Source organism: Furipterus horrens, unplaced genomic scaffold (genome assembly GCF_987537825.1).
Source record: "Furipterus horrens unplaced genomic scaffold, mFurHor1.1.pri manual_scaffold_3, whole genome shotgun sequence".
NCBI classification, from domain to species: domain Eukaryota; kingdom Metazoa; phylum Chordata; class Mammalia; order Chiroptera; family Furipteridae; genus Furipterus; species Furipterus horrens.
In genome coordinates, this window is record NW_028327173.1 from 162,365,735 (window position 1) to 162,378,936 (window position 13,202).

Genomic DNA, 13,202 nt, shown 5'->3' on the forward strand with positions numbered 1-13,202 from the left:
CTTCCTCCGCCCCAAGCCCCACTGGTTTGCAGTCGGAAGCAATGAGGCTTTGTTTTCCCTGGCACGGGAACCGTGAGCTGCATGGTCTGGTCTGGTGCTGGCAGCGCTCCCCAGGTGCCCCTCCCTACTTTTTTAAAGGTGACTGCAGCCATAGCTGCTGTCGCTTCGGCCTCTGCCACCACCACACCCCATCCGCTCCACCCTACTTCCACCCCTCCTGCCTGTCTGGATGAGTATTTCTTCTTTATATCTTTGTTATTGAATTTCCATGCAGCTTGATTTTCTGAAACTTATGGGTTTCTCCAGTTTTGAGGTAGTTGTATTCCTTCTTAGTTGTGGAGGGAGACGCAGCATGTCTACCTATGCCCCCACCCAGGCCAAAAGTCCCCCCAGATCATATTTTATTCATCTTGATTTTCTTGGCACATTACATAATCAATGGTACTTTAAATGAACTCAGATATCTACAGGATTTTTTAAAATTATATTTTATTGATTATGCTATTACAGTTGTCCCAATTTTACCTTTGTCCCCGTCCACTCAGCAGCCCCCACTCCCTTAGGCAATCCTCACACCCTTGTTCATGTCCACGGGTCATGCGCCCAAGTTCTTTGTCTACTCCACTTCCTATACTGTACTTTACATCCTCATGGCTTGTCTATTTACAGGAATTTTTAAGTACCTATATTGTATAGTTATTGCTTGCTTGTTCTTTAAGTAAGATAAGTGAGTTGGGTGGTTGACTCAGTTTTTCCATGTAACATAAAAGTTATGCACATAGAGGGAACTAAAATCCTTAATCCTTTATCCACGCCCTCCTCTCTGATTTTCCCTGGGTATTATCCTGCATCCTCCTCCTAGATCCAACAGGAGAACACTTGGGGGATAGCAGCCTCAGCAAAACTAAGGTAAGCAGCATTGTTCTTCCCCCATGTCATAGCTTTCTTGCAGGGTCTTTCCTCACTTTATACTATCCTATGAAGTAGGCACCGATGAGTTTGTTGGGGCTGAGCTCTGAAGGCAAGTAGTCTGATCCAGAATCTGCACTCACAAATAATATCTGGAAAAGGACAATAAATCTAGGCTAGGTTTGTGTTCAAATTCTGCCTCTGGACTTTTTAAGTGACATTTGATTCAAACCGTGCAGAGATCTTCAAAGTTCGGTCTTCTAGTCTTTATTGTACTCTGCATTCTTAGATCAAGTTAATTCTGCAGTCTGTTTTCTCATCTTTAAAATGGAATAATCTTTACCTCTTGAAATTGTTGTAATTACATAGTCATACACATAGTAAAGTCAATAAACGGTAACATTGTTACTACCAAACTAGGAACAACTTTTGGGAGTGAAGATTTGAACAATTTACAGATATATCAGTGGTCAATAAGCACATGCAAACATGCTCAACATCATTAGCAGAGAAATGTAAGTGAAAACCACAATAAAATAGTTCTATACACCCACTAAAATGTCTAAAATTAAAAAGGCCGACAATACCAAGCATTGGTATGTCAGTAGAGTAATTTGGACCCTTTACATTGCTGATGTAAAATGGTAAAACCACTTCAGAAAACTGGCAGTTTCCTGTAATGTTAAACATATGCTTTATATATATACCAGCAATTCCATTCCTGGATATTCACTCAAGAGAAATGAAAACATGTTTGCACACAAATATTTGTAGCAGTTTTATTTATAATAGTAAAAAACTGTTAACTCAAATTTCCATCAACAAGTAAAAGCATAAAAATGGTGGTACACCCATACAATGGAATACTACCCAGCAACAAAAAGGAACTACTGATACAATGCAAAGTAACATGGCTGAATTGCAAATATATTATGCTGAACCACAGAAGCCAGATACAAAAGACATCACTGTATGATTGTTTATATGGAACTCTAGGAAACATGAAATCTGTAGCGACAGAAAGATGAGTGGTTGCCTAGGGCCAGAGATGTGGATTGTGATGACCGAAAGGGCACAAGAAAAACAAACTTTTAATGATGGAAATATTTTGCATTTGATCATGGTAGTGGTCACTCAGGTGTACACATTTGCCAAAATTAATTAAACTGCTCATTTAAAATGTGTGCATGACATTTGTAAATTTTATTTTTAAAAATTATAAATTATATTTCTGTTTTAACAGCAAACAATTGAAACATGAAATTTAAAATTTTCCAATAGCATCAAACAACAAACTAGATAAAAATTTAACAAAATTTGTAAGACCTATAAATACACACTGAAAACTAGAACTTCAGTTACTTCATTTCTGCCATTGTGTGTGCCTACTTGGGAGTTTTTATGTTTAAAGTTTAAAACAGTTAAACTGAGTTAAGAACTAGAAGTTATACTATTTTTGCTTGGTAAGTGCAAATTTTAGTTGATGCAAAAATATTGGTTAGTGTCATCCCAATATGCCAAGGTTTAGTGTGATCCCTGGTCAGGGCACACACAAAAAGCAACCAATGAGTGCATAAATAAATGGAACAACAAATCGCTCTCTCTCAATAAATAAAATTAAAATTTTTTTTACTGAATTGTAATATATTTTAAATTGAAAGTTATTTTTAAATTAATGACTAAAGGAAATGCTTATATGGAAGATAATTTTGTCATATAGAAAAGAATATGTTAAAAATTATTTGCTTTGTGGTATCAAATACATTGCATATTCTACTTGTCTTTGTTGCCCTACACTGGATGAAATGATTTGAAGTGATATTTTTAGAAGTATGTGGCTATGTTTGAATCTTGGTTCCACCACCTGCTGTCTTTAGTGATCTTGGGCAAATTGTTCCTTAGTTTACACACATACAAAATGGGAATAATAGCATACCTATACCTAAAGCATGATCTTGTAGGAATTAAATAATGCATGTAAATTACCTAGTACAATGCCTACCTAGTACATAGTAAGTTCTCAATAAATAGTAATGTATGATGACAACCTTACTCGTATTTAAGGAGACTGACACACAGTAAGTCTGGAATATTAGTTACCTTATAGTGTGATAAGATGTTTTCCCCTTTGGTTAAAATGATCAACTGCTTGTTATTTTAAATTTTTATTACAACAAAAGTTAGAGCGTAGGAATCATAAAGGTCATATATCTATGGATAAAGAAAATGGGGTCCTAAAAGGTTAAATTATGTTTATGATTAAGCTAACGATCAAATCCAGACTCCAGGCCTTCTAACTCCTGATCTCAATCTTGGTATTTGACTATAACTTTTTAAAACCCTTTTCATAGGTGAGTCTCTAGTTAACAGGATGAAAACAAAGTACTGATCATCTGAATAATACATACTATTAACATTTCAGAGCACAACCAGGACAGTTCTAGAAGCTCTGGACGTAAATTCCTGAAGTTGATACATAAGTTCCCCGTCCCTGGGACCCTGAGTGGTTCAACTATATAGTTATTAATAATCAGTTAACTAGAAAATTATGTAAACCGGAGCATTACATTCCCTTGACAGAAGATAGGGTTTATAACACTAAAATGACACGTGTTAGAGCAGTGATGAGCTAAACTCTAACTACCCATAAAATTGCCAGCTGCTCTTCAAAGAACATTTGATCTTTCCTACTGGGCTGTATCTCCATAGTGATTCTCAATCCTGGCTGCACATACAAACCCTCTGGGGGAACTTTTGCAGAAAAATATGCCTAGGCCCCACTCATGAATGTTTGGCGTTAGGACCCAGGATTGAGAATCACTGGCTTATCTTAGCCAGTTAGACCTCAGATATGTCCAGTCAGAAGTGGTACCAGTTGAGGTTAGTTCTCTATTTAACCAGCAAACTTTACAAATGAAGCTTTTCTCGTCTTAAAATTTGAGTGCATAACATGACAAGAGAAATAAGGAATAGAATCTTTTCAGTATTCCATACATATTTTCCCATTTAAATCCTTACAATAGCCCTGTCAGTTAAGCCTTAAGTCAATCACAGCATCCTGGAGCAACACATAAATTGCCCACAATCGCACACATCTAGTAAATTCCTCCATATTCCTAAGCCTATGATCTTTAGACTGGACCACCATGCAAGCTGTCCCAGAGGTGAAGGCCTTCCCTATAGTACAGTATCACCAAGTTTGGGTTTAGGGTAGTTCAGTGGGAGTGAGGAGATGCAGGCAAGGGGAAGTAGCCTCTCAGGCTGCCTCTCCAGAGACCAGAGAGCTAGAAACAAGGACCAAGGACAGCAGATCAATTGGGGTATAATAGATATGTGATAATTTTAGGAAAACTAGAATATTTTAAAGGGCTGTTATCTTATGGAATCAGAATATTTAGCCTGATCATCTACTTGAGGGATGCACTATATCTTGTCATAGTATCCGATCTGTTTCTCCTCCACTCCACATCACAAATGCTTGGCAGAGTTTCAGAGTAATTAATGAATTAATATATGTTGATAGTTATCATTAGAAACTTATTAGAAGAAAGCAGTTTCCATCCAAATGACTTGTTATTGTCTGATCTTTTGATGGGCTTAGCCAATCTCTAATAAACTGGTGAAAAATTTAACTCTTGAGCAGATTTCATACTGTTGGCAAATCCAAGTTGGAAGCAAAATGATTGAGCATGGAGCTGGAGCAAAGATGACTTCATGTCTAATGTTCATGCCTCAGGCAGGCATCTCCTCCCAGGGAATGAGAGCCCCAGGCATAGGTCTATCTGATGGTCAAGGTAGCCTGTTCCTAACCAGTCCCACGGGGCAGCTTGGGAGCGGCTTCTGGCCATCCAGTCCTCACCTTAATTTTTGCCACATATTCTCAATTACCCCTAAGAACTCAATCTTAGAACAGCGTGTTACACCAATGCAATTTCAAGACAAAAACCCCCAGCCCCTCCTCCCAATGATTCCAACCAGATTGCGGCCCCTTAGACCCTACTTTATAAAAATCCTGAACCTTCCACATGGTTATTCAAAAAAGCACTTGAGTAGTGCCAGGTGCTGAGGATATGTCTGTGGAGAAAAAAATAAGACAGAAGTCCCTACAGAGCTTACATCTGAGTAGAAAGAGACAGGTAATGTTAGATGGGAAGGCAGAGGGGGAATACTGAAGGTGAGGTTAGGAGCGTAGCAGTTTTAAGTATCAAGGAAGGTATCACCGAGAAAACATGTCAACAAGACTTGAAGAAATGCGGGCATCTGGGGAAAGAGCATTCCAGATCAAGGAGTCAAGTGCACAGGCTGAGATGGGAGGTTATATTCAGAAAGTACAAAGAGGGCTAGGAGCAAGCAGAGTAGTAGGAATCAGGAAGAAAAGTAGGGCCCTTGAAAGACTGAATTGGTTCTGAGAGTTGGGGAGATATTAGGGGGTTTAAAGCAGGAGAGAAATATATATGTGTGTGGTGGAGTAGATCTAGGATAAAAGTGATTACAGACTATTTAGGTGAAAATTAGCTAGATGAAACCAGACCCTTAAGGCAGGTTCAATGGCTAAGTATGATATATCAGAAAGAGAAAGTAAGCAGCTTATCTTGTAGGAAGTACTTAAGGATTTTAGAAAACAATGTTTCAGGTAAAAATACGCAATACTTGTTGACCAATGCATTCTACGTGATCTAAGAAAGAATTTTATGTATGTCCACTTTATTGACTTGAAGACAGTGCCTACATATTCGTGTGAGAATTAGTTTGTTGAGGGTAACTGAACATGTTAAAAGTGCTTAAGCAAAGTGCTAATTAAGCATCTGTTGGAGATATTGGAAAGCACCCATCTTTAAATAAGGAATGGGATTAGATGTTCTTTATAAAGAAAGCAAAAGCAATTTAACATTTTCCCATAAGGAATCAGTAGGTATTCAATTGTTGGGACTGGCTTAAGAATGGAAGAACTGAGTTAAGTGGCAATCTAGCAAGAAATAAAAAATTTTCTTTACTTCATGTAATTAAGAGTTTGGAAAATTGTTTATACTTCTTCTGAAGCCTTTATTTTCCCTTTACAATATTACCATGTGAAGTGTGACTTCAAAGTCTTACCCAAGCTTACCAAGACTGGCCTTTCTTGAACCACTGAAAGCTAACTGTTGCTACTAAATCACTGAAAGCTTCTACTCTATGATGAAAGTTTTGGATTGTTCATCCAGTATATGGAGAAGAGCAAATTTCCTCCTCTCTGGTTTTGAGGAACCCTGTTTATAAAACCTCTTAATTTGGTTTTCACAATTGACCCTTAGCTATCCACACCTCTCTAACTGGTGCCCCTGAACCTTGAGGGCTACTCCCAACATCAATGTCAACATTTCAGAGGTGGTTTTGTCAGATTTCCTCACTTTAAAAATTAGATTGTTGATCTGTTCCAATTTTTCTACATTTACACTAAAGGGTACGACAATCCAGAGTGTGTAGGTAACTACTTTGTCCTCAGGTTGCCATGGTACAGGTATGGCTTTTTCAAGAGCAGGTCATTTCTCAGATAGCCATCTGAAAATAGGTGCAGAGCAGTAACTGTTACCTGTGGCTAACAGGATTCTTCTGAGTATTAAGCAAGCAAACACACTTCAAATGCTTAGCACACCGCCCAGCACATAAGTGCTCAGCAGAAGTCAGCAACTATGTAATCCCCCATGATAGTTCCACTCTACCAGTGAGCAAGCAGACTAGAAGCGATATAATGACCCAAAGTCACAAAGAAAGGCAGAGCTGAACCTGGTTCATTCCTATACTGAAGTACAATGTGCCATTCTACAAAGTGTGGGGGATCGGGAAATGAAGTAAACCACCCCCATACACACACAACCCACTTGCTCCCACAATTGTGGAGCTTGGAAGGGCAGAAAAGGCTGTTAAATCCACAGCAATACAAAAAGTACCAGTTCCCCAAAGGGCTAAAGACCAGGGTGCCGTGGCTGCCCACAGCCCTCAGAAGTCCAGGCCATCTCATGGGCATGACCATATCCACATAGTAACATTCACAAGAACTTGTAGAAAGACTCAGTCTCAAACTAAAAGGTGACCTCAGACCTCAGGTCTAGTAGTAACTTGTGCAAGATCACAGAGATAATAACTGGTGGAGGAATGATTTGAACCTGGGGAGCTGAATTTCCTCCCATCTTTTACTTTGCATGCACATAGAGGCTGCTTAATTTACCAAGAATCTAGAATATTTGGATTCATCATCATCCATTTATATGAAAGAATATGGGAAGCTTTAAGAGATGCTCTTCCAGATTTATCTTGAAGGTTTTTGCTAGAAAAGATGCCTTAAAAAAAAAAAAAAGAGCCATAAGATTAGCGGATAAGTCTCTAACACTTCAAAAGAGTGTATTGACCAGGTTGTCTAGGCCCAACTGGTACACGATCTGACGCCACCAAGGGCAGATCCAGGAAGTGCAGATCAATCTAAGCAGAAGTAACAAACAAGAAGAGTCACAAAAATGGGGAGACTGAGAAACTCCCCGTCGAAAGTAAAGGAGGAATCCCCAGTAAGAACGCTAAATGAAATAGAGGTAAGCAAACTATCAGACATGGAATTCAAAACATGAATTATAGGAAAGCTCAATGAGTTCAGCGAGCTCAAAGAAAACTACAAAGAACTCCAAGGAAACTACAAGGAACTTACTAAGAATTACAACAGCTTGAAAAAGGACATAGAAGCTATCAATAAGAGCCAGGAGGAAATGAAGAATACAATTTCTGAACTGAAGAACATAGTAGAAGGAATTAAAAGCAGGCTAGAGGAAACAGAAGATCAGATCAGCGAGCTGGAGGACAACGTAGAAAAAAATTCCCAGATATTGCAACAAAATGAAAAAAGACTGAACAAGAATGAAGAGGTTTATTTAAGACAGCTGCAGGACAACATGAAATGTAATAACATCCGTATCAAAGGAATATCAGAAGAAGAGGAGCAAGGGATAGAAAACCTGTTTGAAAAACTAATGACAGAAAAGTTCCTTAACTTGAGGAGAGAAAAAGTCATGCAAGTCCAGGAAGCACAGAGGGTCCCAATGAAGATGAACACCAACAGACCCACTTCAAGACACATCATAATTAAAATGGAAACATTGAAAGACAAAGAGAGAATCCTAAAAGCAGCAAGAGAGAAACAGTTAATAACATACAAGGGAACTCCAATAAGGCTAGCATCAGATTTCTCAACAGAAACACTACAATCCAGAAGGGAACGGCAAAAAATATTCCAAGCAATGAAAAACAAAGGCCTACAACCAAGAATACTCTACCCAGCAAGGCTCTCATTCAAAATGAAAAGTGAAATAAGGAGCTTCCCAGACAAAAAAAGGCTAAAAGAATACATCTCCTCCAAACCAGCATTGCAAGAAATGCTAAAGGGTCTGCTTTAAGAAGATGAAGAAACAGACAGAGAGGAACAAGTACAAAGGGGGAAAATGACAATGAATAAATATCTATCCATAAGAACCTTAAATGTAAATGGATTAAATGTCCAATCAAAAGACATAGGGTAGCTGAATGGATTAGAAAGCATGACCCATATATATACTGTCTACAAGAGACCCACCTTAGAACAAAAGATCTACACAGACTGAAAGTGAAGGGATGGGAAAAAAATATTTCAAGCAAATGGACATGAAAAAAAGGCTGGGGTAGCAATACTTACATCAGACAAAACAGATTTCACAGCAAAGGTCCTAAAAAGAGACAACGAAGGACATTTCATAATACTTAAGGGAAAAATCCATCAAGAAGATACAACCCTTGTAAACACATATGCATCCAACATAGGAGCAGCCAAATATGTAAGGAAATTTTTGAAAGACTTCAGGAAGGATATAGAAAGCAACATTCATAGTAGGTGACTTTAACACCCCACTGTCAACAATGGACAGATCTTCGAAGCAAAGAAACACCAAGGATATTGAGGCATTGAACAATACACTAGATCAAATGGACTTAACTGATATATATAAAACTTTTCACCCCAAAGAAGCAAAATATACATTCTTTTCAAATGCACATGGGACATTTTCAAAGACCACATGGTAGGACACAAAACAAGCCTCAACAAATTCAAGAACATTAAAATTATATCAAGCATCTTCTCAGATCACAATGTCTTGAAATAGAAATCAACCTCAAGGAAAAAAATCAAAGACATTCAAACTCATGGAGAATGAATAACATGCTATTAAATAATGAATGGTTAACAATGACATCAAGGAAGAAATCAAAAAGTGTCTGGAAACAATGATAATGCAAACACGACAACCCAAAATCTATGGGATACAGCGAAAGTAGCCCTGAGAGGAAAGTTCATAGCAATACAGGTCTACCTAAAAAGGATAGAAGAATCTCTAATAAAAAATCTAACCCTACAGCTACAAGAACTAGAAAAACAACAACAAAGTCCACAGCGAACAGAAGGAAGGAAATCATCAAGATCAGAGCAGAATTAAATGACAGAGACTAAACAAACAATTTAAAAGATCAATAAAACAAGAAGCTGGTTCTTTGAAAAGATAAACAAAATTGACAAGCCTTTAGCCAGGCTCATCAAGAAAAAAAGAGAGGACCCAAATAAATAAAATCAGAAATGAAAGAGGAGAAATCACAACCGATACCACAAAAATACAAAGGATTGGAAGACATTATTATGAACAACTGTATCACAAGAAATTTGACAAACAAGATGAAATGGAAAAATTTCTGGAAACATAAAATCTTCCAAAACTGAAACAAGAAGAAGCAACAAGCCTGAACAGACCAATAACAACTAGTGAAATTGAAGCAGTAATCAAAAAACTCCCAGCACACAAAAGCCCTGGACTGGATGGCTTCACAGCTGAATTATACAAAACATATAGAAAAGAACTAACTCCTATCCTTCTCAAACTATTCCAAAAAATCCAAGAAGAGGGAAGACTCCTAAACTCTTCCTATGAAGACAGTATTACTCTAATTCCAAAACCAGGTCAAGACACAACAAAGGAAGAAACCTACAGGCCAATATTGCTGATGAACATAGATGCTAAAATCCTCAACAAAATAGTGGCAAACCAGATCCAGCAACACATCAGAAAGATCATACTCCATGATCAAGTGGGATTCATCCCAAGGATGCAAGGATGGTTTAATATTCACAAATCAATAAACGTAATACACCACATAAACAAAATGAAAGACAGAAACCACATGATCATACCAACAGATGCGGAAGAAGCACTTGATAAAGTACAACACCCATTTATGATGAAAACACTCAGCAAAATGGGAATAGAGGGAGCATACCTCAACATAAAAAAGGCCATATATGAGAAACCTGAAGCCAACATCATACTCAATGGCCAAAAACTGAAAGCATTCCCCCTGAGGTCAGGAACAAGACAAGGTAGTCCACTCTCCCCATTCCTATTCAACAGTGTTGGAAGTTGTAGCCATAGCAATCAGACAAGAAAGAGAAATAAAAGGCCTCCAAACTGGAAAAGAGAAAGTAAAACTGTCATTATTTGCAGACATGATAGTGTACATAGAAAGCCCTATAGGCTCCACCAAAACACTACTTGACCTAATAAGTGAATTTGGCAAAATAGCAGGGTACAAAGTCAATATTCAGAAATCGAAGGCATTTCTGTACACCAACAACAAAATATCAGATAGAAACTGGAAAAAAAAAACCCCATTTACTCTAGTAACAAGAAAAATAAAATACCCAGGAATAAACTTAACCAAGGATGTAAAAGACCTGTACTCAGAAAACTACATAACGCTGAAGAAAGAAATTAAGGAAGATACAAACAAATGGAAGCAAATACCGTGTTCATGGATGGGAAGAATCAACATCATTAAAATGTCCATACTACCGAAAGCAATTTATAGACTCAATGCAATCCCTATTAAAATACCAATGACATATTTCACAGACCTAGAACAAATATTTCAAAAATTTATATGGAACCAAAAAAGACCCCAAATAGCCACAGCAATCTTGAGGAAGAACACAGTAGGAGGAATCACAATACCTGACACCAAACTATACTACAAGGCCACAGTAATCAAAACAGTCTGGTATTGGCATAAGAACACATATAGGTCAATGGAATAGAGCAGAGAGCCCAGAAATGAACCCAGGTCTATAAGGTCAACTAATATTTGACAAAGGGGGAAGGAGCATAAAATGGAAGTAAAAAGAGCCTCTTCAACAAATGGTGTTGGGAGAACTGGACAGGGACATGCAAAAAAAATGAAACTAGACCACCAACTTACACCACACACCAGAATAAACTCAAGATGGATCAAAGACTTAAATGTAAGCCGTGACACCATAAAAGTCCAAGAGGAAAACATAGACAGGAAAATTTCAGATATCCTACGTAGCAATATTTTCACCGATACATTTCCTAAAGCGAGGGAAATAAAGGAAAGAATAAACAAATGGGACTACATCAAACTAAAGAGTTTCTGCTCAGCAAAAGAAAACATCAGCAAGATGAAAAGAGAACCAACCACATGGGAAAACATATTTACCAAGGATACCTCAGACAAGGGGCTGATCTCCAAAATATATAAAGAACTTATACAACTCAACACCAAAAAGACAGATAACCCAATTAAAAAGTGGGCAAAGGACCTTAACAAACACTTCTCCAAAGAGGACATACGGAGGGACCATAGGCATATGAAAGAATGCTCAACATCACTAGCCATCAGAGAGATGCAAATAAAAACCATAATGAGATACCACCTCACACCAGTCAGAATGGCCATCATCAACAAATCAACAAACAACATGTGCTGGCGAGGATGCGGAGAAAAAGGAACCCTAATGCACTGTTGGTGGGAATGCAGACTGGTGCAGCCACTATGGAAAACAGCATGGAATTACCTCAAAAAACTAAAAATGAAACTGCCTTTTTAACCAGCAATTCCATTGCTAGGATTATATCCAAAGAATCCTGAAACACCAATTCAAAAGAACCTGTGCACGCCTATGTTCATAGCAGCGCTGTTTACAATAGCCAAGTGCTGAAAACTACCTAAGTGCCCGTCTGTAGATGAGTGGATAAAAAAACTGTGGCACATTTACACAATGGAGTACTATGAAGCAGAAGGAAAGACAGAACTTCTACCATTTGCGACAACATGGATGGAACTAGAGAGAATTATGCTTAGTGAAATAAGCCAGGCAATGAAAGAAAAATACCATATGATATCACCTAATACAGGAGACTAATGAACAACACAAACAAATAAGCAAAATAGAACCAGAGGGTATAAGCCTATGATCTCATTACCTGAGTGATTGTCTGTACGTATAGGCCTCACTTAATCCTGTCTGCATTGCTGCCTCCTGAGACTCAACGGTTTGGCTGAACTAAGTGGCTGGAATACAACGAGGATGGCAGTCTGTTAAACCAAGCATGCCATTTTCTGGGGACAGCCAACTAACCTGGAGTCTGTAAGATCTGTCCCCATGTGGGAAGGCCACCCTCCCCTCTACACCCCTACTCTTATTAGGGATTTCTGGACCCAAGGGTAGGTAGGATGATGACCATGCCTAGCTTGAAGCAGCTAGAGGAGCATGAGACCTTCGCCCATTGTCCTTTATAAGATTATGAAGGGTCTTAAGTCTGAGGGGGGAAATTTTTGTTTTTTTAATTTTTATAAAAAATCAATTAATTAATTTTTAAAAAAGAATAATATAGGAAAGGGTGAAGCCAGAGAACTTGTATGCATGACCCATGGACATGAACTAAAGTGGGTAGGATTGCTGGGAGAAGGGGGGCACTAGGCAGAGGGGAGCAAAAACTATTGTAACAATATGATCAATAAAATATACTTAAAAAAAAAAAAGTGTACTGCCCAGCTATTGAGGTGAAAAGTCAAGTTAGACTTATTTCCTAGGAACCAAAGCCAAGACTGCCTTTATAGCTCCAAGCCTAGTCCATTACTTTGGGTTTAACTCCAGAAAGGGCTGGAGGACTAACACCTAAAAAGCTGCAAACAGACTCATACACTTCTAGGTGTGGATTTTTATTTCATGAAGAGACAACAATGCCTTCCCACATACAAGTATTTACAAAACCCAACTGATTCACCAATCTAGAACCTGGGTTTCTTTCCACTTCTCAACATGGTTGGGAATATGGAAACATTAATACCCACATAATTCCCAAAGTTGGAATTCATCCATCAAACAGTACAGATTACCTGAAAGTGCACTTACCTGCACAACTCAGGTTAAGAACCTCAGTGATACAAAC